This window comes from Canis lupus, chromosome 1 (assembly GCF_048164855.1).
Source record: "Canis lupus baileyi chromosome 1, mCanLup2.hap1, whole genome shotgun sequence".
NCBI lineage: Eukaryota > Metazoa > Chordata > Mammalia > Carnivora > Canidae > Canis > Canis lupus.
The window spans coordinates 117,507,604-117,535,271 of NC_132838.1; the positions used below are offsets into that span (position 1 = coordinate 117,507,604).

General features: G+C 40.0%; 1 protein-coding gene and 1 long non-coding RNA gene across 7 annotated transcripts in view; one reads left to right on the forward strand and one right to left on the reverse strand.

Moving 5' to 3' along the window:
- The window catches only part of LOC140606805 (uncharacterized), a 90,403-nt gene that overhangs the window by 19,027 nt on the left and 43,708 nt on the right, over positions 1-27,668 (forward strand). The gene's annotated exons all lie outside the window — the stretch shown is intronic.
- LOC140606748 (uncharacterized) lies at positions 24,690-26,353 on the reverse strand. The gene is made up of 3 exons (XR_012009023.1): positions 26,271-26,353; positions 25,083-25,193; positions 24,690-24,892 (listed from the first exon to the last, which is right to left on the reverse strand). It is a non-coding gene; the product is annotated as an uncharacterized lncRNA (long non-coding RNA).

A 27,668-nucleotide genomic window follows, 5' to 3' on the forward strand; every position in this document is an offset into this window, starting at 1 on the left:
TCTTTTACATTTTCTAACAGTGTCATATGCAGAGCAAAGTTTTTAATTTGTACTAAACCCAAATTATCTTTTCCTTTTATGAATGTGCTTTTGGCGTGTCATGTTTAAGAATTTCTCTTTGCTTAATGCAGTGTCAGGAAGATTTTCTCTTATATTTTATTCTAAATGTGTAACAAATTTACATTTATTTAAATCTATGATCCAATCTATTAGTTCATTATTATATAAGAGGTGAGGTCTTATTTTTTATTTCTTAAGATTTTATTTATTTGAGAGAGAGCAAGTGAGAGGGAGAGAGAATCTGAAGCTGACTCTGCGCTCAGCACAGAGCCTGATGAGGTGCTTGGTCCCTGGACTGTGAGATTATGACCTGAGCTGAAACCAAGAGTCTGACACTTAACTAACTGACTGAGACACCCAGGCACCTTGAGACACCACTTAATAGTTTAAGCTACTCTTAAAAAGGAAATATGCTTTAAAGTCAAAATAAAGCTGGTGTGACTGCAAGATTGGCATCATTAAAAGCATGTTATTTACATGTTTAAGATATATGCTAAACATAAGTGGTTGAAATAATATTCCTCAGCCATTAGAAACGACAAATACCCACCATTTGCTTTGACGCAGATGGAACTGGAGAGTATTATGCTGAGTGAAATAAGTCAATCGGAGAAGAACAAACATTATATGGTCTCATTCATTTGGGGAGTATAAAAAATAGTGAAAGGGAATAAGGGGGAAAGGAGAAAAATGAATGGGAAATATCAGAAAGGGAGACAGAACATGAAAGACTCCTAATTCTGGGAAACGAACAAGGGGTGGTGGAAAGGGAGGTGGGCGGGGGTGGGGTGGGGTGGGGGTGACTGGGTGACAGGCACTGAGGGGGGCACTTGATGGGATGAACACTGGGTGTTATGCTATATGTTGGCAAATTGAACTCCAATAAAAAAATTAAAAAAAGAAATAATTTAAAATGAGTTTTTATGGTAAATTAGAGTATATAAACACCTAAAGAGAATTGGAGAATTTTTCATTTAACAAATGTCTTTCTGTCTACATAAAGGGAAAAGGAAATATTTGTATTTAGGCTTATATAAAGCTGAAAATACATAGATTTTTGATGCACAGAAAAGGACTTGGTAAAATGTGAGCCTTTTTTATGTTGAATAAGAGAAAAACAATGAATAATTCTTTTTTTAAGATTTTTTAAAAATTTATTTATTCATAGAGACAGAGAGAGAGAGAGAGAGGCAGAGACAGAAGCAGGCATCATATAGAGAGCCCGATGTAGGACTCGATCCAGGGTCTCCAGGATCACGCCCTGGGCTGCAGGCGGTGCTAAACCGCTGCACCACCGGCGCTGCCCAATAATTTTTTTTTTTTAAGATTTATTTATTCATGATAGACAGAGAGAGAGAGAGAGAGGCAGAGACACAGGCAGAGGGAGAAGCAGGCTTCATGCCGGGAGCCCGACGCGGGACTCGATCCCGGACTCCAGGATCGCGCCCTGGGCCAAAGGCAGGCGCCAAACCGCTGAGCCCCCCAGGGATCCCCTAATTCTTGATATTCACTTAAAATACACTATTAGAAAAAGATTTAAAAAAGGCATTTTGAGGTGAGGTTTTAGATGAGATGATGATGATGATTTTCATTTGATTTTTCAATTTTAGGTCACTAAAAAGCCTTAGGGGACCTTGGGTGGCGTGGCTCAGTCCGTTAGCTTGGGTTTTGGCTCAGGAGGGGATCTCAGCGAGGTGAGATGGAGCCCCCAGTGGGACTCCACCGCAGAGTCAGCTTGAGTTTCTCTCTCTCTCTCCTCCTCCTCGTTCTGCTACACACACTCTCTCAAATAAATAAATAAATTTTAAAAGAAACAAACAAACCCTAGGGCACCTGGGTGGCTCAGTCAGTTAAGCATCTGACTTTGGCTTAGATCATGATCTCAGGGTTCTAGGATGGAGCCCTGCCTCAGGCTCTGCTCTCCCTCTCCCTCAGCCCATCCCCTCCCACCCCTGCCCAACCCCTGCCCTCGTCCCATGTCATGCTCTCTCTCTATTTCTCTCTCAAGTAAGTAAAATTTTTAAAAAATCTTTTAAAAAACCCCTATTTTTTCTCTGATAACTTGCATTGAACTTCTTTTGAAACTAAATGGGCCATATCTGTATGAGTTCCTTTCTTCCTGTTTTTTTTTCGAGATTCTATTTACTTATTAGAGAGAGAGAGAGAGAGAGAGAGAGTGAGAGCACAAGAATGCAGAGCAGCAGACAGAGGAGAGAGAGAAGCAAGCTCCTTGATGAGCAGAGAGACCCAGTATGGGACTGGATCCCAGGACCCTGCGATCATGATCTGAGCCCAAAGCAGATGTTTAACTGACTGAGCCACCCAGGCACCCCTATATGGTTCTCTTTCTGCACTCTTCTGTTCTGTTGATCAGTGTGTCCCTTGACAAATACCACACTGTCTTTTAATGTAGCTTTACAGTGATTCTGAAAATTGGGTAATGTGAGGAATTCAACTTCATTCTTCTTTTACAGAATTATTTTGACTCTGCTTGTATAGATCTACAAATCTTGTTGGTCTTTTAATAGGAATTGCATTAGAGTTTCAGATCAATTTGGGAGAGATATGGGTCCTCCCTTTCACCAGCATGGGAAGCCTCTCCATTTGTTTAGGCCTTTTCTTTCCTTCCTTAGCAGCTGTAGTTTAAACACACAGCTGATACACATAATAGTTTAGATTTACACCCATCTACTTGCTTTGTGGGACCTCTTGAAAATGGTATTATGATGATAATTTTTTGATAACTGTAATTTATTATTTTATATAGAAGTATGATTAACATACAATGTTATATTAGTTTCAGGTGTACAATGTAATAATTCAGCAATTCTATATATTACTCAGTACTCATCAAAATAAGTGTACTCTTAATCCTCTTTACCTATTTATTTAAATAAATTTTATTTCTGATTATTCATTGCTAGCATAAGGAAACACATTGGATTTTTGTGTATCAGCGTCTCCGATTCTGGTACTTAGTGGTTCAGAATCTGGGCAGGCTACTGATTCAGGGAAGCTGGCTTAAACTGAAGTTTTGTGATAAAGGAGATCAAGTGCACAAAGCCCATTTAGTGTATGCTCTGTAAAGGTTAGCTGCTAAATGGCAGAGTATCCTGCTCAGAGCTCAGATGGGCTTTGGTCATGGGTGTCTGACTTGACATCTGCACTTTTTCTGCAGCATGGAACTTCTGTTCAGTCATAAATGTCACTTGAATTTAGTTCTTTATAATCTCTGTAGCCTGTCCCTCTAAGCCCAGCTTGGTACCTCATGCTTTGCTTACCTCCCTCATCTTCCCAGGTAGGCTCTGCACCTGGTATTAAACCTGTTCTTGTCCAGAGAAATTGATTCAAATATTTAAAGATGAATGTTGCTTGTTAATTGCTTAAGGGTCAAAGTGTGGTTGGCGAGGATGGATCTTACAAGATCAGAGCTAGGCCAATAATATGGAGGATTCGCTTAAGACTGCAACTAGCTAGCTGCCTTTAATGAAGTACTAAAATCAAGGGGGATAGATAAATTCTTAAGACTCCTATAAGTTGAAGAAACTGAAACAGGTTCTTATTGGATTCTGGACCTCAGATTTATAGCCACAGCTATAACTTACCCTTGATTAAAGGCCATAAAGAGATCCAGGAACTTGTACACAATCAGCTCTAGCATGCAGTTTAGCAGCAAGTTTCTGGTGGGGGAGTGGGAGGCAGACCAGTGATGAGATGGTAGGTACATGGTAGTGACTTAAACTCATATCCCTGCCTAAGCCTGGCAGGGCCCAGGAACTATAGCTTGGGCTATAGCTTCAGCTAACTTCACTTGGGTGACACTGAGCTTTGAGCCAAGTTCTAAGCCTGAAGATGACATGGTTGGGTATTATAGCTGTGAAGCGGTCCCAGCTTACCCAGGTGGTAGTCAGGTTAGGAGCATGCTAGGCTGAGGGCCAACTCAGGGTTGCCAGTTGTTGTTGACAATGGGCTGATAAATCCAATGGCTTGTCCGGGCTTTCTGTATCCTAATTTATATCAGGAGAACTGAGAAGAGGATAGATCCATAATGAAGCAAAACCTAGACTGTAGACTTCCTCCAGGGAAGCTACTTTGACAAAGCTTGGCTTGTGGGCCTTCCTCTGAAAGGCCCTCAATGGCAGAGAGAGGTTGTGGGTCATAGAGCCAAAAAGTTGAGGTCCTATAGGCATCAGGGCTAGATGTAGCTTCAGCCTGGATTCTACCATTTTTGTGTGTTGTGTGTTGTGTAACCTATGATCTTGTTAAACTCAATTTATATATTCTAGGATTTTTTTTTGTTTCTGTTTTCTGTTTTTTAAATAGATTCCTTGGGATTTTCTACATAGACAATCATGTCATCTACAAATAAGGGTAGTTTTATTTCTTCCTTTGAATCCCTGTGACCTTTATTTCTTTTTATGACTTATTGTATGGATTAGGACTTCAAGTCTGATGTGGAATAGGAGTGATGTGGAATAGGACATGCTTACCTTGTTGGCAATTTTAGAGAGAAAGCCTTCCCCTTCACCATTACATATGATGTTAGCTATAAGTTTTCTGTAGATGCCCTTTATCAGGATGAAGAAGTTCCCTGTTAGTCCTGGTGTGCTGAATTTTTATTGTGAATTGATGTTGAATACTACCAAGTGCCTTTTCTGCATCAGTTGATGATGTGATTTTCCTTCTTTAGATGGTTAATATAGTGGATCGCATTGCTTGGTTTTCTAATATTGATCCGGATTTGCATTCTTGGGAGATACTCTAGTTGGTGGTAGTATATTCTATTTATATACCTCTGCTTTTGGTTTTCTAATATTTCATTGAGAATATTTCTGTCTCTATTCATGATATTGGTCTGTAGTATCGTGTAAACAATCTGCATCAAGATAATGCTGGCTTCATAAAATGAGCTGGGAAATATTCTCCCCTCTTCTATTTTCTGGAAGAGATTGTGTGGAAATGATGTTATTTGTTTGTTATAATTTACCAATGAAACCATCTGTATCTGGAGAGTTCTTTCTCAGATTTTTAGTTTCTTTTTTTTCTTTATTTTTTTCTTTAAGATTTTATTTATTCATTCATAGAGACACACACACACACACACACAGAGAGAGAGAGAGAGAGAGAGAGAGAGAGGCAGAGACACAGGCAGAGGGAGGAGCAGGCTCCATGCAGAGAGCCCGACTTGGGACTCGATCCAGGGTCTCCAGGATCAGCTAAACCGCTGCGCCACCGGGGCTGCCCAGATTTTTAGTTTCCAAACCAAATACTTTAATAGGTATAAAATTATTTAGATAATCTCCTTCTCTTGATCAGTTATGGGTTTTTGTTTCTGAAGGATGGGTCAATTTTCACCTAAGGGGTAGGATGTATGTGTGAAGACTTGTTTATAATAGTCCCTAATTTTCCCTTTAGTGTCTCAGGGGCCTGTAGGAGTATTCTCTTCTTTTCTGGTATTGGCCATTGTGTTTTCTGTCTTATTTTGTCAGCCTTTCAGGAGACTTATCAATTTTATCTGTCATTTTCAGGAACCAGCTTTTAGTTTGACTTTATCCATGGTTTCATTGTTTCTCCCTTTTCAATTTCAATGATTTTTTTCACTCTTATCTCTGTTTGTTTTTTTCTGGGGGGGGCACTATTTTGCCCTTATTTTTCTAGTGTCTTAATTGGAAGCTGAGATAATTAATTTGAGATATTTCTTATTTTCTAATATGAGCATTTGAGGTTGTACATTTCCTTCTAAGCACCACTTTAGCTGCATCCCACATATTTTGATATGTTGTATATATTTTGGTCTAGAATGTTCTAGAGGGGCACCTGGGTGGCTCAGTGGTTGAGCATTTGCCTTTGGCTCAGGTCATGATCCGGGGGTCCTGGGCTTGAGTCCTGCATCAGGCTCTCTGCAGGGAGCCTGCTTCTTTCTCTGCCTATGTTTCTGACTCTCTGTGTCTCTCATGAATAAGTAAGTAAAATCTTTTAAAAAAATAAAATGTTCTAGAAAACATTTTCTAATTGCCCTTGACTGATGAATTGCTTGCTTGCATGTTTTACCCCTAAGTGTTGGGATATTTTCCTCTTATCTTTCTGCTGTTGGTCCCTACTTTGCTTTTATTCTGATGAACACATGAGTTTTCTATTTCTGTGTAACAAATCACCATACACTCAGTGTCCTAAAACAATAGCCATTCAGTATCACACTGTTCTATAGGTAAGAAATCCAGAAACTGTATGGCCGAGTTCTCTGCTCAGGTTTTCACAAGGCTGAAATGAATGTGTCTGCTGAAGTGTGTTGTCACGTGGAGTTCTGAATGTTCTTCCCAGCTTGTGTGGTTGTGGCAGAAATCAGTTCTTTGAGGTTTTGGGACTGAGGCCATTGTCTTTTCCTTGTGGTTATCAGCCAAGATCTATTCTCAGTTCCTAAAGTCTACATGCACACTTTGCTGCGTGATCCTGTTCATCTCAAAGCCATCAAGGGAGAATCTCCCTCCATCAGAATCCCTCTCACACTTTGAGTCTCCGACTTCCTCTATCTCTGACACCTAGGCCCAGATTTAAAGCCTTATGTGGTTAGGTCTACCTTTCTTCGAGTCAGCTATGCCACGTAGCCTAATTTAGTCACAGGAGAGATATCTTATCATATTGATAGTCAGGGATTATTATATAGGGTTATACCCCAGGGGCAGGAATATTGGTGGGGGACATCTTAGCATTCTCATACAGTCAGATAATATGACTTTGTATGGTTTTCTTTGTGTGATTTTGTATGCTTTTTATAATTTTAATTCTTGGAAATTTGTTAAGATTTAATGAATAAGGATACGTTCTGTCTTGATGAAGTTCCATGTGCACTTGAATATGTATTTGCCTTCTTTTGGTAGAGTATTCTATAAAGGGCAATTAGATACAGTGGTTAATGGTATTCAGTTTTTCTATATCCTTGCTAATTTTCTATTTATTTGTCCTACTAATTATTGAGAGGGGAATGTTGAAGTCTTCAGCTATGATTATGGATTTGTCCATTTCTCTTTTTTTAATTTATTTTTTATTGGTGTTCAATTTACCAACATACAGAATAACCCCCAGTGCCCGTCACCCATTCACTCCCACCCCCCGCCCTCCTCCCCTTCTACCACCCCTAGTTCTTTTCCCAGAGTTAGCAGTCTTTACGTTCTGTCTCCCTTTCTGATATTTCCCACACATTTCTTCTCCCTCCCCTTATATTCCCTTTCACTATTATTTATATTCCCCAAATGAATGAGAACATATAATGTTTGTCCTTCTCCAACTGACTTACTTCACTCAGCCATTTCTCTTTTTTTATTTTATTTTGCTTTGAGTTATGGATTTTGTTTTTGATTGTTTAAGATTTTATCATTTATTTGACAGAGAGAGAGAGAGAGAGAGCAGGGGGAGGGACAGAAGGAGAGGGACAAACAGATTCCTTGCTGAGGAGGGAGCCTGATTTGGGGCTGGATCCCAGGACTCCAGGACCACGATCTGAGCTGAAAGCAGATGCTTAACCGACTGAGCCACCCAGGCGCCCCTGACTTATGTATTTTGAGACTCTATTAGGTACTCATACATTTAGGATTTTTATATCTTCCTGTTGAATTGTCCCTTTTATTATTATTTAATGTTCCTGTTCCTCTTTATCCTCATTAATTATCCTTGCTCAACATCTACTTCGATGTTGATATAACTACCCATGTTTGTTTTGGTACTATTGGTATTGCATTTTATCCCCTCCCCCATCCTTTTACTTTTATTCTACGTAAATCATTGTATTTAACAGTTTCTTGTAGAAACAGTATAGTTGGGTCTTTTTTTTTTTTTTTTTTGTCTCCAAATGAAATGGGCAACCTGTATCCCCCAGTGGCTTGCTAGAAATGCAGCCTCCCTTGTCCATTAACCCCTGGGCTTACTGAATCAAAACCTGAATTTTGACAAAATCTGTCAGTGATTTGTGTGCATATTGAAGTTTAGGAAGTGTGGTCTATAGGACACTATTTTTGGGGGATGAGATTTTCTTTACTATTGTTAAGAGCCAGAGATGAATTCTTATCATTTGATTTTTGGATATGTAGGTTTAAGATCTGTGATTACTATCTGGCACTTCTTATATCAATTTGTCTCTAATTTCCTCATAACAGTTGATATTTTTATGACCCTGTGAACTGAAACTGCACTTATAACTCAATTAAGTACTTTATTAAAAAAAAAAACCCAGCTCTTTATGTGAGCTTTCTACTTTTGAAGAATATGAGCTCTTCTTTTTCATACACTTTCTGAACTGGCATACTTCTGTTACTTTGTTGATTCATTACCAGCACATTAATAAGCTTTAACATAATCATAAGATCAATTTTCCTGAAAATTTGTGTTTTTAGACTACTGGTTATATACATTTTATTTAATGTGAGATATCAGTCCATACTAGTATGTTTGATGGGCAGAGAGTGTGGTCATGGAGGATTCTTGTTATTCTTGGGTGGCCTAGCATCTGAGTTCTCTTCCTATGCTTGCTGGCTTTCTTCCTCCCAAGATAAGGTTCTCCTTAGTCTCTCAAAGGATATGGCAGTTACTTGCTCTCCCAGCATCCCTTGTAGGCAGGGCCTCAGCCCAGCCTATCTGTTCTAACTTGGTTGTTTGTACTTCTGATTCACTCTTATATCTTAATTGTAATTGCAATTGCACAGACTTTATAAAAATACTGTTGAACATCTCCTAAATTACTGAAATATAATTGCAATCCAGAAAGAGACGAAGTTTAGATCATGAAGATTGATAAAGGAAATTAATGGCTACCTTGATCTTTGGCTAAAATGGAGTGACACGGATCAGATTAACTCTCCAGTCTGAAACATTTTTTTAAATGGGTCAAAATGTTTGAAATAATGGTATGCAAGATATTGGCTATCAGACAATGAAGGACAGCGATCCCTAAGATAAGGGAAATGAGATGAACACCGAATTTCTCTAACTTATTGCCTAGAAAGAGCTTCTAGACCCCAGTGCAAGAAGGGGGAACCTGGGCAGAGCCTATAGTTTCCCTGAGTTAGGAGATGGAGCTTGGAGTGCAGAGAGGCCAAGAAAGCTAGAGTTTGCTGGGCAGGGTACCAGAAAGAAGAGAGCATTGGACAGGGAGAGAACTCTGAAGATCTACAGAAGATATCCCTCAAGTATTCAATGGGAGTACATAAATGTATGTGGATGAGGAAACTATCTGGGGTGGAGAAAGAACCATTTTATTTTATTTTTATTTTTATTTTTTTTTAATTTTTATTTATTTATGATAGTCACAGAGAGAGAGAGAGAGGCAGAGACACAGGCAGAGGGATAAGCAGGCTCCATGCACCGGGAGCCCGACGTGGGATTCGATCCCGGGTCTCCAGGATCGTGCCCCGGGCCAAAGGCAGGCGCCAAACCGCTGCGCCACCCAGGGATCCCTATTTTTATTTTTTGAAAGAACCATTTTAGAGGGAGCAATCCTCAGAGCTCACAAAGGGCCAAGGAATGTGGCTGGTTTCATCCACCAAACTGGGAAAATCTCATAATTCACTAGGCATTGGGTAGATGGTATTGTCTTAGTATCAGGGAAAGATTAGCCTTGACTAAATGCTTTTTTGGTGCTAAATAGCAGAGCTTAGAAGAATCCCAAAAGGATCAAGCTTAACTATATTCCAGAAGAAAGTTCAAGAATATTTAGGGACACCTGAGTGGCTCAGTCGGTTGAGTGACTGACTCTTAAATTTAGCTTGGGTCATGATCTCAGGGTATTGGGATCCAGCCCTGCATCAGGCTCTATGCTCAGTGGGGGGATAATGCTTGCCCCTCTCCCTCTGCTCCCCCCCCATACACATGTGCTTTCTCTCTCTAAAATGAGTAAGATTTTCTTTTTAAAAAAGAATATAGAAATGCTGAAAAAATCCAGACGCCAACAACATAAAATTAACAATATTTGGCATCAATAAAGCAATATAAAGCATGTAAAGAAGAAGGAAAATATGGTTCATAAGGATAGGAGAAATCAACTAAAATGGACCCAGAATGTACACAGGTAATGGAATGAATAGATATGAGTATCAAAATAGGTATTATAACTATATTACATATGACCAAAAGGCTAGAAAAGAAATTAAACGTGTGAAGTAGAGACATGGAAGACATAAAAAAAGATCCAAGTTGAACTTCCAGAGATGAAAACTCAATATTTGAGGTGAAAAATATACTAGATGACATGAAGGGCCAATTAACTATTACAGAGGAAAAGATTAGTGAATTTGAAGCCAAAGTAACAAAAACTATTTTAAATGAAATAATGAGAGAAGAAGGATTGATAAAAAGAAATGAATCAAGTGTTAGTGAACTGTGGGACAACTTTAAGCTGCCTCATATATGTGCTACCATAATCCCTAAGTGAGAAGGGGAGTCCCGAAAAAAATATTTGAAGAGAAATTGGCTGAAAAAATTCCAAATGTGATAAAACTACAAGGTATGTCGGTGAACCTTAAACATATGATACTTGAAAAAAACGACATCAAGGCACATAATGACCAAATTCCCAATAGTAGTGATAATAAGAAAATCTTAAAAGCAGCCAGAGAAAAACGACACTTTACAGAAGAGAAATAAAGCTAAGGATGACAGCAGATTTTTCATTGGAAATAAGGCAAGTAAGAAAACAGCAGAGTAGCATCTTTTAAGTACTCAAAGACAAAAAAAGTCAACCTAACAAAATATCTTTCAAAAATAAAGACAAAATGAAGACATTTTAATTTTTTTATTAATTAGTTTACATATTTTTATTTTATTTATTTATTTATTTATTTATTTTAATAATAAATTTATTTTTTATTGGTGTTCAACTTGCCAACATACAGAATAACACCCAGTGCTCATCCTGTTAAGTGCCCCCCCTCAGTGCCCGCCACCCAGTCACCCCCACCCCCAGCCCTCCTCCCCTTCTACCACCCCTAGTTCATTTCCCAGAGTTAGGAGTCTTCCATGTTCTGTCTCCCTTTCTGGTATTTCCTACCCATTTCTTCTCCCTTCCCCTCTATTCCCTTTCACTATTATTTATATTCCCCAAATGAATGAGACCATATAATATTTGTCCTTCTCCGATTGACTTATTTCACTCAGCATCATACCCTCCAGTTCCATCCACGTCGAAGCAAATGGTGGGTATTTGTCATTTCTAATGGCTGAGGAATATTCCATTGTATACATAAACCACATCTTCTTTATCCATTCATCTTTCGATGGACACCGAGACATTTTAGATACACAAAACCTGAAAGAATTATCAGCAGACCTGCACAACAACAGCAACAAAAAATTGTTAAAGGAAACCCTTCCAAAAGAAATAAGATGACATCAGATGGAACTTTAGATATATGCAAAAGAATGAAAAGCCCTGGAAATAGTAATTACACTGATAAATATATTTAATTTTTAAATCACTCAAAGCATTTTAGAGATTAATTCACAAGGCAAGGGAAACAATGGCAAAGATGAACTATTGGGACTTCAAGATAAAGAGCTTTTGGGCATCTGGGTGGCTGGGTTGGCTAAGCATCTGCTTTCAGCTCAGGTCATGATTCCAGAGTCCTACTCAGCGGGGAGCCTGCTTCTCCCTCTCCCTTTCCTGTGTCCCACCCCACCACTCATACTCTCTCTCTGTCAAATAAATAAATAAAATCTTTTGAAAAAAGTCAAAAAGCTTTTGCACAGCAAAAGAAACAGTTGACGAAACCAAAAGACAACCTACAGAATGGGAGAAGATATTTGCAAATGTCTTATCAGATAAAGGGCTAGTACCCAAAATCTATAAGGAACTTATCAAACTCAACGCCTAAAGAACAAATCAATCAAGAAATAGGCAGAAGACATGAACAGACATTTCTCCAAAGAAGACATACAAATGGCCAACAGACACATGAAAAAATGCTCTGCATAACTTGGCATCAGGGAAATACAAATCAAAACCACAATGAGTTACCACCTCACATTGGTCAGAAAGGCTAAAATTAATGATAGGAAATGCCAGATGTTGGTGGGGATATGGAGGAAGGGGAATCTTCTTGCACTTTTGGTGGGAATGCAAGCTGGTGCAGCTACTCTGGAAAAAAGTATGGAAGTTCCTTAAAATGCAGTACTAGGTATTTACCCCAAAGATACAAATGTAGTGATCTGAAGGGGCATCTGACCCCAATGTTTATAGCAGCAGTGTCCACAATAGCCAAACTATGGAAAGAGGCCAGATGTCCATCAATAGATGAATGGATAAAGATGGTACACACACACACACACACACACACACACACACACACACACACACACACACAGGAATACTACTCAGCCATCAAAAAGAATAAAATATTGCCATTTGCAATGATATGAATGGAACTAGAGGGTATTGTGCTAAGCAAAGTAAGTCAGAGAAAGACAGTTATGTGTTCTCACTCATAAGTAGAATTTAAGAAACAAAACAAGATCAAAGGGGAAGAGAGGAAAAAATTAAACAAGATTAAATCAGATAGGGAGACAAACCATAAGAGATTTTTTTTATAAAGATTTTATTTACTTATTTATGAGAAACACAGAGATGACAGAGAGAAAGGCAGAGACAGGCAGAAGGAGAAGCAGGCTCCACGCAGGGATCCCAGCGTGGGACTCGATCCCGGGTCTCCAGGATCATGCCCGGCGCTGACGGCGGTGCTAAACCGCTGAGCCACCCAGGCTGCCCTAGAGATTCTTTTTTTTTTTTTTTTTTTTTTAATTTTTTTCTTTGATTTTTTTATTTATTTATGATAGGCACACAGTGAGAGAGAGAGAGGCAGAGACACAGGCAGAGGGAGAAGCAGGCTCCATGCACCGGGAGCCCGACGTGGGATTCGATCCCGGGTCCCCAGGGTCGCGCCCTGGGCCAAAGGCAGGCGCCAAACCGCTGCGCCACCCAGGGATCCCCGAGATTCTTAATCATAGGAAATAAACTGCGGGTTGCTTGCGGGGGAAGGATGGAGTAACTGGGTAGTGGACATTGGGGAGAGAACGTGATGTAGTGAGCACTGGGTATTATTATGAGACTGACGAATCACTGAACTCTACCTCAGAAACTAATAATATAGTATATTTAATTATTATATAAAAAACAAATACTAAAAATAAGTAAAAATAAAAACATAAAAAACATTATTCCATACTTTAAAGCAAAAAAATATAGTGTGACATGTAAAATATACATAGAAGAAAACTACATGAAATAATAGCACAAAGCTGAGAACAGAAAAATGAAAATACATTTTGTAAGGTCCTAGACTGTATGTGAAGTGTTATATCATTTGCAGGCATGTTGTAATAAATTAAAGAGATAGAACATTAGAGCAACCACTAAAATATTGAGATAATAAAAATGACTTGTAGCTAATCATCATCATCATCATCCAACAAAAGTGAGCATGCTATATGTTGGCATATTGAACTCCAATAAAAAAATATATACAGGGATCCCTGGATGGCTCAGCGGTTTAGCACCTGCTTTCAGCCCAGGGTGTGATCCTGGAGTCCTGGGATCGAGTCCTACATCAGGTTCCCTTCATGGAGCTTGCTTCTCCCTCTGCCTGTGTCTCTGCCTCTCTCTCTCTCTCTCTCTCTCTCTCTCTCTGTGTGTGTGTGTCTAATGAATAAATAAATAAAATCTTTAAAATATATATATACAAAAAAGTTAAATACTAAAACAATACTCAATCTAAAAGGAGGAAAAGAGGACAAAGGATAGATGCAACAAGTGGAGATAGGAAGATAGATTTAAAATGGGGATTGTCATTAAATCACATTAAATCTAAGTAGTCTCAACACCCTAGTTAAAAGGCAGAGATTTTCAGATTAAATAAGCAAAACCCCAACTATATGTCATCCACAAGAAATCCACTTTCAGTGTAAAGACACAAAGGGGCTGGGGTGCCTGACTGGCTCAGTCAGTAGAGCATGTGACTCTTGATCTTGGGATCATGAATTTAAGTCCTACATTGGGTATAGAGATTATGAGATTAACTAACTAACTAAAAAACAGATACAAAGAGGCTGCAAGTAAAAGGATATAAAAAGATATATCATTCTGGAGTGATATTAATATCAGATGAAGTATATTTCAAAGAATAATACCAGGGGAGTGGGGGTGTCTGGTTGGCTCAGTCAGTAGAGCATGCAACTCTTGATCTTAGGGTTATGAGTTTGTGCCCCATGTTGGATGTAGAGGTTACTTAAAAATAAAAATAAACAAAGAGTAATACCAGGGAAAAAAGAAATGTATTAATTAATAATAAAGGGGTCAGTTAATCAAGAGGACACAACAGTTCTATGTGTGTTTTTAAAATATTTATTTATGAGAGAGAGAGAGGCTCAAAAAAAAAAAAAAAGAGAGAGAGAGAGAGAGAGGCTCAGAGACACAGGCAGAGAGAGAAGCAGGCTCCATGCAGGGAGCCAGATGTGGGACCCGATTCTGGGTCCCAGGATCACACCCTGGGCCAAAGGCGGCGCTAAACCACTGAGCCACCCGGCTGCTCAGTTCTATGTTTTTATACACCTAATAACAGCTTCAAAATATATAGAGGAAAAAAACCTTAGAAAAATCTAAACCTAAGTCAGCCAGCACTTAGGGGATATACCTCCCTGTCAAGGAAAACTAACATACTAATCATAGCCTTCCAACTCCCTTACTCTAGAAAATAGGACCTGCTAGCCTTTATGAAAGTCCTTGACATCCTAGCTAATTGTGACTTGTTTCCACATTTCTTCTTGTAAAGCTCTATGAAGCTCACTGTTGCCTAAAATCACTTGAGAAGGGTGCTTCACTTCTTGTGAGGTTCTGTAGTCCCCCAACCCTTGGATTGTTTTCCCTTGAATAAAGGACATCAGTCATTACTAAGTTACATTATTTTTGTCACTTGATGCTAAATTAGAGAATCTGTAGGGATACAGAAGACTTGAACAACACTATCAACCAACTTGACTGAATTGACGTTTATAGAACATTCTATCCCTAAACAGTAGGATACACATTATTTTCAAGTGCACCCAGAACAATTATTGAAATGGATCAGCTTCTGGACCATGAAACAAGTCTCAATAAATTTGAAGCTCAAGTTATAGTGTGTTCTCTATGATATAAATGGAATTAAACTAGAAATTAATAACAGAAATATATCTGAAAAATCTCCAGATATTTGGAAACTAAGTATTTTTATTTTAAAAAATTTTTTAAATTTTTATTTTTTGGTATTTTTTTTAATTGGAGTTTGATTTTCCAACATATAGCATACACTCGGTGCTCATCCCATCAAGTGTGAAACTAAGTATTTTAAAATTTCCTATGGTTCAAAGAAGAAATCAAAAGCAAAATAAGAAAGCATTTGAATTGAATATAAGTGGAGACACAAAATATAAAAATATGTGAGAGGTTGTCTAAGTAGTACTTAAGGGGAAATTTATATCAATAAATGTTTATTTTATAAAAGAACTGTGTCTTAATCCATTCAGTTTGCTATAACAAAATTCCATAGACTGGGTAGCTTATAACAAACAGAAATGTATTTCTTACAGTTCTGGAGATGGGAAGTCCGAGATGAAGCACTGGCAGATGGAGTATCCACCTTTCTCATAGACAAGAGTCTTAGTATAATCTCATGGCGGATATGGCAAAGAATTTCTCTCAGGCCTCTTTTTATATCGGCATTGATTTCATGCATGAGGGTTCTGCCCTCATGAGCTAATCACCTCCCAAAGGCTCTACTTCAAAGTGCCATTATATTAGGGGAAGGCTTAACAACAGGTGAATTTTGGTGAAATCAAACATTCAATCTATAGCAAAACATCTAAAATTAATGATGTCTGCTTCCTCTTTGAACATCTGGGAAAAAGAAGAGAAAATTACCCTAAAAGTAAGCACAAAAGTCTTTTCAACAAATGGTGCTAGAAAAACTAGATATCCACATGTAAAAGAATGAAGTTCAACCCTTACCTTATATCATCTATCAAAATTAACTCAAAATGGATCAAAGACCTAAAAATAAGACCTAAAGCTATAAAATTCTTAGAAGAAAGCATAGGGAAAAGCTTCATGACATCAGATTTGGAAATGGATATGACACCAAAACCAAAAATAAATAAATGGACTCCATCAAAATGAAAAGGTTCTATGCATCAAAGGACATAAAAGAATGAGTAGACAACCTATGGAATGGTAGAAAATATTTGCTGATCATATATCTGATAAGGGGTTCATATCTAGAATATATAAAGAACTAATGCTACTTTACAAAAACAAAAAATAACCTGATTAAAAAATGGTCAAAGGAATTGAATAGACATTTCTTCAAAGAAGATATGCAAATGACCAATAAGCATATGAAAGATGCTCAGCATCACTAATCATTAGGGAAATAAAAATCAAAACCACAATGAGATATCACCTCATACCCATCAAGATAGGTACTATTTAAAAAAAGAAAAACAGAAATGACAAGTGTAAACAAGGTAGTGCAGAGAAATTGGAATACCTGTGCACTGTTAGTGGGAATACAAACTGGTATAGCTGCTATGGAAAAATATATGGTAGTCACTTAAAAATAAAAAAATATAATTACCATATGATGCAACAATTCCAATTCTGGGATATATCCAAAAAAATTAAAAACAGGGTCTGTAAGAGGTATGTTCACAGAACCATGTTCACCCAACTTCACAACAGCATTATTCACAGTAGTCAAAAGGTGAGACTAACACAAGTTTCCATTGATTGGTGAATGGATAAATAAAATGTGATAGACAGAGTTTCTTATGGTTTGCTTCCCTCTTTCTTTTTTCCCCTTCCCATATGATCATTTATTTTGTTTCTTAATTTTCACATATGAGTGAAATGATGTGGTATTTGTCTTTCTCTGACTAATTTTGCTTTGCATAATACAATCTAGCTCCATCCACATCATTGCAAATGGCAAGATTTTATTATTTTTGATGGCTGAGTAGTAGTCCATTGCATATACATACATACATATATATGTATACACACACACACCACATCTTTTATTTTTAAAGATTTTATTTATTTATTCATGAGAGATACACAGAAAGAGGCAGAGACATAGGCAAGAGGGAGAAGCAGGCTCCATGCAGGAAGCCTGACATGGGACTCAATCCAGGGACCCTGGGATCACACCCTGAGCCAAAGGCAGACACTCAACTGCTGAGCCACCCAGGCATTCCCCATACCCCATCTTCTTTATCCATTCATCAGTCAATGGACACTCAGGCTCTTTCCATGGTTTGGCTATTGTTGATAATGTTGCTATAAACATTGGGGTACATGTAACTCTTTGAATCTGTATTTTGTGTCCTTTGGGTAAATACCTAGTAGTGCAACTGCTGGGTGATAGGGTAGTTCTATTTTTAACTTCTTGAGGAGCCTCCGTACTGTTTCCCAGAGTGGCTGTGCCAGTTTGCATTCCCACCAACAGTGTAAGATAAATCACTAAATTCTACTCCTAAAGCCAATATTGCACTATATGTTAACTAACTAGAATTTAAATAAAAATTTGAAAAAGAAAAAATGTGATAGATATCCTTGAAAAGGAAGGAAATTCTGGGATCCCTGGGTGGCGCAGCGGTTTGGCGCCTGCCTTTGGCCCAGGGCGCGATCCTGGAGACCCGGGATCGAATCCCACGTCGGGCTCCCGGTGCATGGAGCCTGCTTCTCCCTCTGCCTGTGTCTCTGTCTCATTCTCTCTCTCTCTATGACTATCATAAATAAATAAAAAATTAAAAAAAAAAAAAAAAAGAAAAGGAAGGAAATTCTGATGCGTGCTATAACATGTATGGACCTTGAGTACATTATGCTAAGTAAAATAAGCATTACAAAAAGACAGACTATATGATCCCACTTATATAAGGAATCTAGAGTAGTCAAATTCATAGAGACAGATAGTAGAATGGAGGTTGTCAAAGGCTGGGACCAGGAAGGGAATGGAGAGTTGTGTTTAATGGGTATAGAGTTGTAGTTTTACAGATGAGAAGACTTCTGGAGATTGGTTGAGAATATGAAATATACTTTACAATACTGAACTTTAAAGATTGTAGAATGGCAAATTTTGTGTTAGGGTATTTCACCACGAGTTTTAAAATGCCATTTATGATACCGTCAAAAATATTAAATACTTCAGGATAAATCTGACAAAAGGCATGCAAGATTTGCACATTGAAAACTACGAAACATTGAAAAGAGATTTTATTTATTTTTTTAAAGATTTATTAAATTATTTATGATAGACAGAGAGAGAGAGAGAGAGAGACAGGAGGAGGGAGACAGGCTCCATGTCGGGAGCCTGACGTGGGACTCGATCCCGGGACCCCAGGATTGAGCCCTTGGCCAAAGGCAGGCGCTAAACCGCTGAGCCACCCAGGGATCCCTGAAAAGAGGTTTTAAAGAAGGCTAAGTAAATGGAGACAGGTACCTGTTCTTAGATTGGAAGATACAAAATATTGTAAAAATGTCAATTCTCAAATTAATTTATAGAGTCAATGCAGTCACAATGCAGGCTTTTTCTTTTAAAAGAAACTTACAGGCTTATCCATAAATTCATATGGAAATAAAAATGAGCTAGAATAATCAAAACAACTTTGAAGAGGTGGGAGAACTCATACTTTCAGTTCAATACCGTTATGAGGCAGAAATTAAGACAGTGTGGTATTAGCTTCAAGAAAGACAACTACATCAATGAAAAAAGGGTAGCTTATTCTTAGTTTAGAGATAGATCTTTACATATGTGAGCATTTGAGGTTTTTAAAATGTGCAAATCAATTTAGTGGAGAAGGCTAGTGTTTTCAACAAATATCCTGGGAATAATTGGATATCCATATGCAGAAGAATACACTTAGATGCATACCTTGTACCAACTAAAAATGACCTCAACATGGATTCTAGATCTACATGTGGAACCACAACCATGAAACTTCTAGAAGAGAATGTAAGAGAAACCTTGGGCTAAGCAAAGATTTCTAAGATTCAACAACAAAAGTACGATCTGTTTAAAAAAAAAAAAAAAAGCAAAATTAGCCTCATCAAAGTTAAAACTTCTGCTCTTCAAAATACACTGTTAAGAGGTGCGTGGGTGGTGCAGTTGGTTAAGTGTCCAACTCTTGGTTTTGGCTCAGGTTATGATCTCCAGGTCATGAGATCATGCCCTGTGTCAGGCTCCGCCCACAGCATGGAGTCTACTTGAGATTCTCTCTCCCCATCCTTTTGCCCCTACTGATCATATTCTCTTTCTCTCAAGTAAATAAATATTTTAAAACAGATACTGTTAAGAGAATTTTTAAAATTAAAATTAAAAAGGAAGCTATAAACTGGAAAATCTGATAAAGGACTTGATTCCAGAATAGATCACAAACTCTCAAAACTCAATAATAAACCAATAAAAATGGGCAAAGATTTGAACAGAAACTTTACCAAACAGGTGTATAAATGATAGATAAATCCTTGGAAAGGCACTATCATTAGTCATTAGGGAAATGCATATTAAAATCATAATGAGACACCACTACATACCTACATTCTAATTATGGCTAAAATTAAAAAGACTAACCATACCAAGTGTTGGAAAAGATTTGGGGCAATTGTAATTCTCATACATGGCTGATAGGAATGTGAAATGGTACAACCACTTTGGCAAACCACTTTGGCAATTTCAGAAAAGTTATACATACATCTACCATATGACCCAGCCATCCCACTCCTAGGTGTTTATCTAAAAGGAATGAAAGCATATACCCAAACAAAAACTTGTATATGAATGTTCACAGCAACCTTGTGTGTGTGTGTGTGTGTGTGTGTGTGTGTGTGTGTGTGTAACTTCCTGGAAGTGTCTTAAAAGGCAGATCCACTTTCCCTTCCTCTATCTCACTGCCTTGGATGCGCCTGCGATGGCCTTAGCGGCCATTTTGGGCTTTGTGTATGAATATCCCAGATTAGGAAACAGGAACAGATAGATGAAGGATCTCTATGTTGAGATTTTTTTTTTTTAATTTATAATAGACAGAGAGAGAGAGAGGCAGAGACATAGGCAGAGGGAGAAGCAGGCTCCATGCACCGGGAGCCTGACGTGGGATTCGATCCCGGGTCTCCAGGATCGCGCCCTGGGCCAAAGGCAGGCACCAAACCGCTGCCCCACCCAGGGATCCCTATGTTGAGGTTTTGAGAGGCCTTCAGGCCAGTCCTAATCACCAAGCCTCAGACTTCTGTGTGAGAGGGAAATGCCTTGTGGAAAGTGTGTGTGGTTTCCCGCCCCACCCCCTGCTCTGTTACTTGCTGCTGAAGCTCAATCTAATCAATAGTTCATCTCACTGCTCTGGTGCATGAGCCTGGGTTATCAATGTTGACCTTAAAAAAGCCACCTATTTTACCAGTAAATATTCCTGCTTTATTTAGGAATAGCAGGGGAATTGCAATTCAGGACAAACAAGCTACTGTCAATCTTAGGCCAGTCCTGAGAACAGAGCAGAGGGGCTCACTTTTATAAGAGGGAGGAGGAAGAGGGAAGGGCCAGTTCCCTGCGTTCTCATTGGCTGAGCTGCTGGGGGGTGGGTAGGAGCAAGTCTTTCGCCCGCTGGGATATGTAAATCAAGCTTCTTCCTGTTGGGGAATGAATATTTGCTTCTTATGGCAAGTGGTAGTGGGTAACAGCCTTCTCTTTAGGGTTTCCCGCCTCCATTTAAAATAAGGTTTCTTTAATTTATTTTCACATCAGCATCATGAGTTGTGGGGTTAACAAGCAAAACCTGTCAAAAGCCCTCGCAGTTCTGACGTCTCACGTCTTGGGTATTTGGTCTGGTGCTCTGAATTGTAGGCGAAGTGCTGCACTGCCTGCCCTTGCTGCCATGAGGGATGCGCGGTGTCCAGCCCAGAGATATTTGGGCAGGTGCAAAGTTGACTGTGCTGAGCAGGTGTTGGGGGTTGTAACGGAGGGGACAAAATGGGAGCAAGAGGCTTTACCACCTTTGCTGTGGGGGAAGGCGCAGCTGTATCTGCCATGTTGCAATCAAGCGTTTTTTCGTGGTACCTCTTGTGAGGTACTTGACTTCTGTGAACTCATTGCATCCTCACAGCACTCCTGTGGGTTCTGTTATTGTACAGGGAGAAAACTGCAGCAAAGGAAGGTTGGTTAGCCTCAGCCGCAGGTCCTGACTCGGGGTTGAACTCAGGCAGGCTGCTCCAGCACCCATGTGCCTGCTCCTATCTGCCTCCAGGAAAGACCTGGCTACTCCAGCAGTTCCCATCCTGGGAGGCCCCTGGAATCCAGCCTGGAGCTGGGGCACTAACCAAAATAATCTCCCTCTCTGGACTTCATTCTCTCACCAGCTCTCAATCTGGTTAATGCAGACAGTTCTCATTCCAGGGGCTAAGAAAATTCCATGAACTTTGTTGGATCCAGATCCTGGGCTGGGGATTAAAGGGGTACAGAGGTCATCTTACGGGAGGGGGTGTCCCTTCCCTTGGGAGAGGGCCTGCACCCTGGACTCTTGTTTCATGCCAGTAGAAGGACCGAGGGCCTCCCCAAGGTCAGGGAGGTGAGCAGGAGGCCGTGGAGATCCTTGAGTCACCTGGTCCCAGTCCGTGACCACTGTGGAAAACTGTCAAGAGCAAGCCAATGAAAGTGGGGGGTAAGGGTAGGGCGGAAAGGGATTAGAATAGAGGGTGGCTCAAGGACTGCATCATTTGCACTTCTTGTGACCCACACGAAGTCTGTTGGTCCTGAGGCTGCGCCTCAGCGGATGGGATGGGCTGGGCAAATCTGGAGAGTGGGAATGCAAGCCAGAATGCCACTGGGGGGGAAAAAAAAAGAATGCCACTGGGTGGCAAGATGAGCAAGGTGACAGAAGAGCTTAGATTGTCTTCAGCTGGAGGCTGCCCCTGCATTAACATCTGTACAGCCTGCAGCTCCCAGTCTGCTGTTGGCTCTCTGCATCATCTACAGAATTTTGCAGTTTGGCTCCATCTTAGGGTCTACCAAATTTCTGTGGCTCCATTTGGGGTCTTCACACCAGAGGACCTAGATCCATTTGAAGCCATGGGACTAGTTCTGTCCAATAGACTGAGAGCAAAAGGGGTGTATGTTTCTTTTTTAAAAATACATATATTTTTTTAGGATTTTATTTATTCATGAGAGACACACAGAGAGAGTGGCAGAGACATAGCCAGAGGGAGATGCAGGCTCCCTGCTGGGAGTTGGATGCGAGACTTGATCCCGGGACCCCAGGATCACACCTGGAGCGAAAGGCAGATGCTCAACCACTGAGCCATGCAGGTGCCCCGGTGTATGTTTCTATAAGGCCAAAATTTTATTTTTTAAAAAAGGCATTTTTTTTTACCGTGTTACTGAGGTATAATCGAAATATGGAATTGTAATATATTTAAAGTATACAACATGGTAATTCGATATACATATACATTGTGAAATTATTACCACAATCAAGTAGTGAACACATCCGTCACCTTCACAGTTACCTTTTTGTGAGAACACTTAAGATATACATCCTAGCATATTTTTAAAAAGATTTTATTTATTTATTCATGAGAGACACAGGGTGGGGTGGGCAGAGACACAGGTGGAGGGAGAAGCAGGCTCCATGCAGGGAGCCTGATGTGGGACTTAATCCCGGGACTCCAGGATCTGCCCTGAGCAGAAGGCAGACGCTCAACCGCTGAGCCACCCAGGCGTCCCAACATTCTAGCATATTTTAAATATACAACACAGTATTTTTAACTATAGTTACCATGTTATATATTAGACCCTCAGATATTATTCGTCTTATAACTGAGTTTATATTCTTTTCCCAGACTGTCCTCGTCTCCCCCACCCCTAGCCCCTGGCCACTGCCATTCTATTTTGTGGTTCTATGAGTCTGGCTTTTTTAGTTTCCACATATAATTGATATCACGCAGTATTTGTCTTTCTCTGTATGCCCTATTTCAGTTAGAATAACACTCATAAATTCCATCCAAGTTGTCACAAATGGCAGGATTTCATATTTCTCATGTTTTAATATTCCTTTGGAGATTCTACCACATCTTCTTTATTCATTCATCCATTGTTGGACACTTCAGTTGCTTCCAGTCTTGGCTATTGTGAATAATTGCTGCAAAGATCATAGGTTGCAGATATCTCATTGATTTTATTTCCTTTGGATATGTACCTGGAAGTGGGATTGCTGGATCATATGGTAGTTCTAATTTTTTGAGAAATCTTCATCCTGTTTTCTATAGTGGCTGTCAAAATGTACTTTCCCACCCGGAGTACCAAGGGTTCACTTTTGAGTGGAGGATTTTAAGAAGGTAGTGGAGGCTCTCCAGTCTTTCATCTTCTGCCTCAGTTCAAAACACTCCAAGTCCTTAGAAGGTGGTGGAATCACCAAGTGGAAGGAACCTGGATCCTTGACTTAGTGTGTGGGCCACATTGGGGGAATCCATGATCATGAAATAAAAGTTCTGTTGTGTGAGCTATGGAATTAGTGGAGTTTGTTATAGCTGCTAGCATGACCCCAATAATATACCTTCTAGTATAATTCATTGTCCACTAGCCCAGTGTGCCTCAAATTATTTGTGGTTGTGGAATAGGAGTACCTATTTTTTGATATCTCCAATGTGTCATGGACTGATTTTTGTTCTATACCCTGTTACACAAGACCAGTTTATTGATCATAGACTTGGATGATACTTGGATATCTTGGCAATGTCAAACTGCTGTAAGTTTCAAAGTACCTACTAGCAATCTGTGCACTTAGTTTGTTGCAGATCATTAAGAGTTGGTTGTAATAGTAAGGTCGGTCAGAAAGGGGTCTTATTTATCTTGCTGTGTTAAGATCCTAGTTCCTGGCTCCTAGTACAGTGCCTGTTACATCTTAGGTTCTTAGAAAGTACTCATTGATTTATGAATAAATCACAATTATTACAGGTGGTGGTTGGAGGTGGGGAGGAGGCACCATACCTGGTATAAAAACTGTACACTCATAACCTGACCTGAACTCCAACTGGTTCACTGACAGCTGCTTGACTCCCTGGTTTTCTGGTAGACCACAAGTACTCCAGAGTTGATCTGCCCTCTTATATTCCCGCTACTTCGCTTTCCCCTATTAGAGATTGGACTACTCTGAACTGTTACTGTCTAGTAATTTGTGTGTCTTTTACCCTGAGAGGATCTGAGAGGGTGTGGCAGGATCTGAACTTGTTGTCACTGTCAGATCCCCAGAATCAGGCAGCAACAGCCAAGGTCTTTGACAGTATAAATGGATTTAGGGCATGCATGCATGAATGTGGGCAGAGGGAGGCTACCCTGGGGAACCAGTGCCCCACCCTGTATCCCATGGCACACATGCCTTGGCAGGATCCCAGTGTTAGTCTTGGGCTCTGGTCCACTAGATGGGATGGGCTGGGCAAATCTGGAGAGTGATTTCTTGAGCTACCATTTCCTTTCCCCATCAACCAGCTCAGGTTGCTGGCCTAGGCTGTCAATACCTGGCAGTCCAGACATTGAGGAGCAGGTGTCCCATTTGGCCCAAATGGATACTTAGAGCCAAGATGACTGACACTGTTGTATATATTTGGTGGCTTGTTCATGAGCTGAAGGGGAGGTTACCGAGCAAATATGGTCACTAGGATCACAATCCAGGTGTTCAATATACCGAGGCATCCCAAAGAAATCGCTATGACTGAGAGCACGAAGGTTGTCTCAGAGGTCTCAGCTGCCAAGTCTGGTTCATTTCTATAGTTGTGGCGCCTTGTCTGGGTTTGAAGGGAGAAGGGAAAAGGGAATAGATGGGCTTAAAGGGTTACTGAATGGTAGACAGGACTGTAAGGAACCAGGTGGGGTCCTGAACCAACAGGAGGTTAGATCATGGATGTAATTGGTTCAGGTTCAGGACCAGGGTGGAGAGGGAGGGGAGGGCAGGATTGACTTGACATAGATTCCCACCTGGGAAGAGTAGTACATGGCTGCACTGCCTAAGGGACAACACAGCAAGTAGGCCAGGATCGACAGCAAGAGGTAGTCTTTTGGGGGCTCATCAGACATAATTTCAAATGCCTGGGGGCAGGGGATAGGTTATGGCTCAGAATGGCTTCTGGACTCTTCTGTCCCCTCTGACCACCTCTCTTTTCATGCTAACACATCTCTCCTTGGCTTCTATAAATCTTCACTGACCCCCTTTAAAACTCATACAGACTTCCTCTCACTCCCACCATGTCCCCTCTATCCTGTCATTTTCCCCTTTAATACCTCCTTCTACCCTGGATCTCCCAGCCCCCTCCTATGCTCTATAATCCCTGCTTGTTCCTAGTAACCCTTTCCCTGTCTTCTGTAACCTCCTCCCTGTCTTCTAGAACTGCCTTGCAGGTCCCTACAGCTTGTCTCACTTGGACCCTAACACTACCCCCACAAAATCCCTTGCTGACTCTGATGACTCTTGCTTGTCCTCCTTGGAACTGCAACTGAGCCGCCATCACATTTTGTTCCTATCCCACCCTCATGGTCCCCCAAATGCAGCCTTTTTGCCCCTATGAAACACCTACCAAGGAGACCCTACTCAACACTTGAACACTCTCACTTTCCATCTACAAAACCTTCCTTGTTCCCTCTTAAAACTCTCACCCTATAAAACTGTGCAAGCAATGCCTCTCTCCTTATCTCATTTGTAATATCCCTCACTTTGTCCCTATGAACCTGTCATGGTCCTGTTATGAGCCTTGTTCACCCATAAACTTCGTCCTTCCCCTTCTTCCCAACCATGACCTCTTTGTTGGCTCCTCTAAGACCTCCCTTAACCAACTCTAAATTCTAAGTCCTCTCCATGTCCACTCAAAGCGTCTTCTCTGTCCCCTTATAAAGGCCTGCCCTTTATCCCTCTACCACCTTCTTCCTACCTCTGAAACCAGCGTCCTGACCCTCTGAACTTCTTCCACTCATAGCAGACTCACTGTTCTTCTAAATCCATGTTCCTTCTATATAGTTCTCTTCTTATAATACCTTTCTGCATCCCCCTGAAACCCTTCTTGCCCCCTCATTCTGCCGTTACCCATTCTCTCTTCCTCCCACCCTATCCCCTCATAAATTTCCTCCCTGCCCCTTCAGACACCCCATTAGGGGATCTGGATCAGGCATTACCAGGGCTACTTGGAGCCTCGCCCTCAGGCCAACAGGCGGGGATTACCAGAGAGATAATACAGGCTCCGCCTCCTATTCTATCTTTCTATTACTATTGGCTGATTGAGTTTGCATGTAATAGGGTGGGGGAATCCAATACTCACATTGCTGCTGATTGGTGGGAAGGAGTTCAAGCACCTCCTACTCTCTCAGGTGATTGGTCAAGTCAAACGGGGCAAGGCTTGGGGATAGAAACCCCACTTGGGGCAAGAAGGATGTAGGCCTAGGAGTCTTGGTTTGCTTCTAGCACCTTGAGAGTGATCATTTAACAGCTTGCAGTCAAGTTTTGTTTTTGTTTTTTAAAGATAGATAGATAGATAGATAGATAGATAGATAGATAGATAGATGATTTATTTATTTATTTATTTATTTATTTATTTATTTATTTATTTATTTATGATAGACAGAAAGAGAGGCAGAGACACAGGAGGAGGGAGAAGCAGACTCCATGCCTGGAGCCTCTCGCGCCTCCAGGATCGCGCCACCGGCCAAAGGCAGACGCTAAACCACTGAGCCACCCAGGGATCCCAAATTAACATCTTTTCATGTGCATTTTTTGCAACTGATATATACTATTTGGTGAAGTGTCAGTTCAAAAAATTGGGTTAGTACAGTAAAATAGGAGTCATTTATATATTTTGGATACAAGTTTTTGTCAGATGTGTGATATGCAAATATTTTCTCTGGATTTGGAGTTTATCTTTTCATTTTTGAACAGTGTCATTTACAGAGCAAAGGTTTTTATTTTGAATTGAGTATTTTTTTCTTTTATGAACGTTTTTTTTTTGGTGTTATGTCTAAGAAGTCTGCTTAATCCAGGGTCAGGAAGATATTCTTTTAATGTTTGGTAGATCTACATTTTACATTTAGATCTATGATCCATGCATGATGAGTTAATATTTGTATAAGACTTGAGGTTTTAGTGCAGATTAATTATGTTTTGCACATGGTGGTTTAGTTAACATTGTTGGAAAAAAAAAAACCCTGTTCTTTCTTCTATAAATTGCATTTGGATTTCTTTTTATAATAAATAGAACATATTCATGTGGGTCTCTTTCTGGACTCCTTGTTCTGTTGATCTAGTGTCAAATACCACACTGTTTTATTAATATAGCTTTACAGTGATTCTGAAAATTGGGTAATGTGAGGAATTCAACTTCATTCTTTTATAGAATTATTTTGACTCTGCTCGTATAGATCTACAAATCTTGTTGGTCATTTAATAGGAATTGCATTAGAGTTTCAGATCAATTTGGGAGAGACATGGGGCCTCCATTTAACTAGCACAGGAAGGCTTTTTATTTAGTTAGTTCTTTTCTTTCCTCCCTCAGCAGCTGTAGTTTAAACATAGCTGCTAAA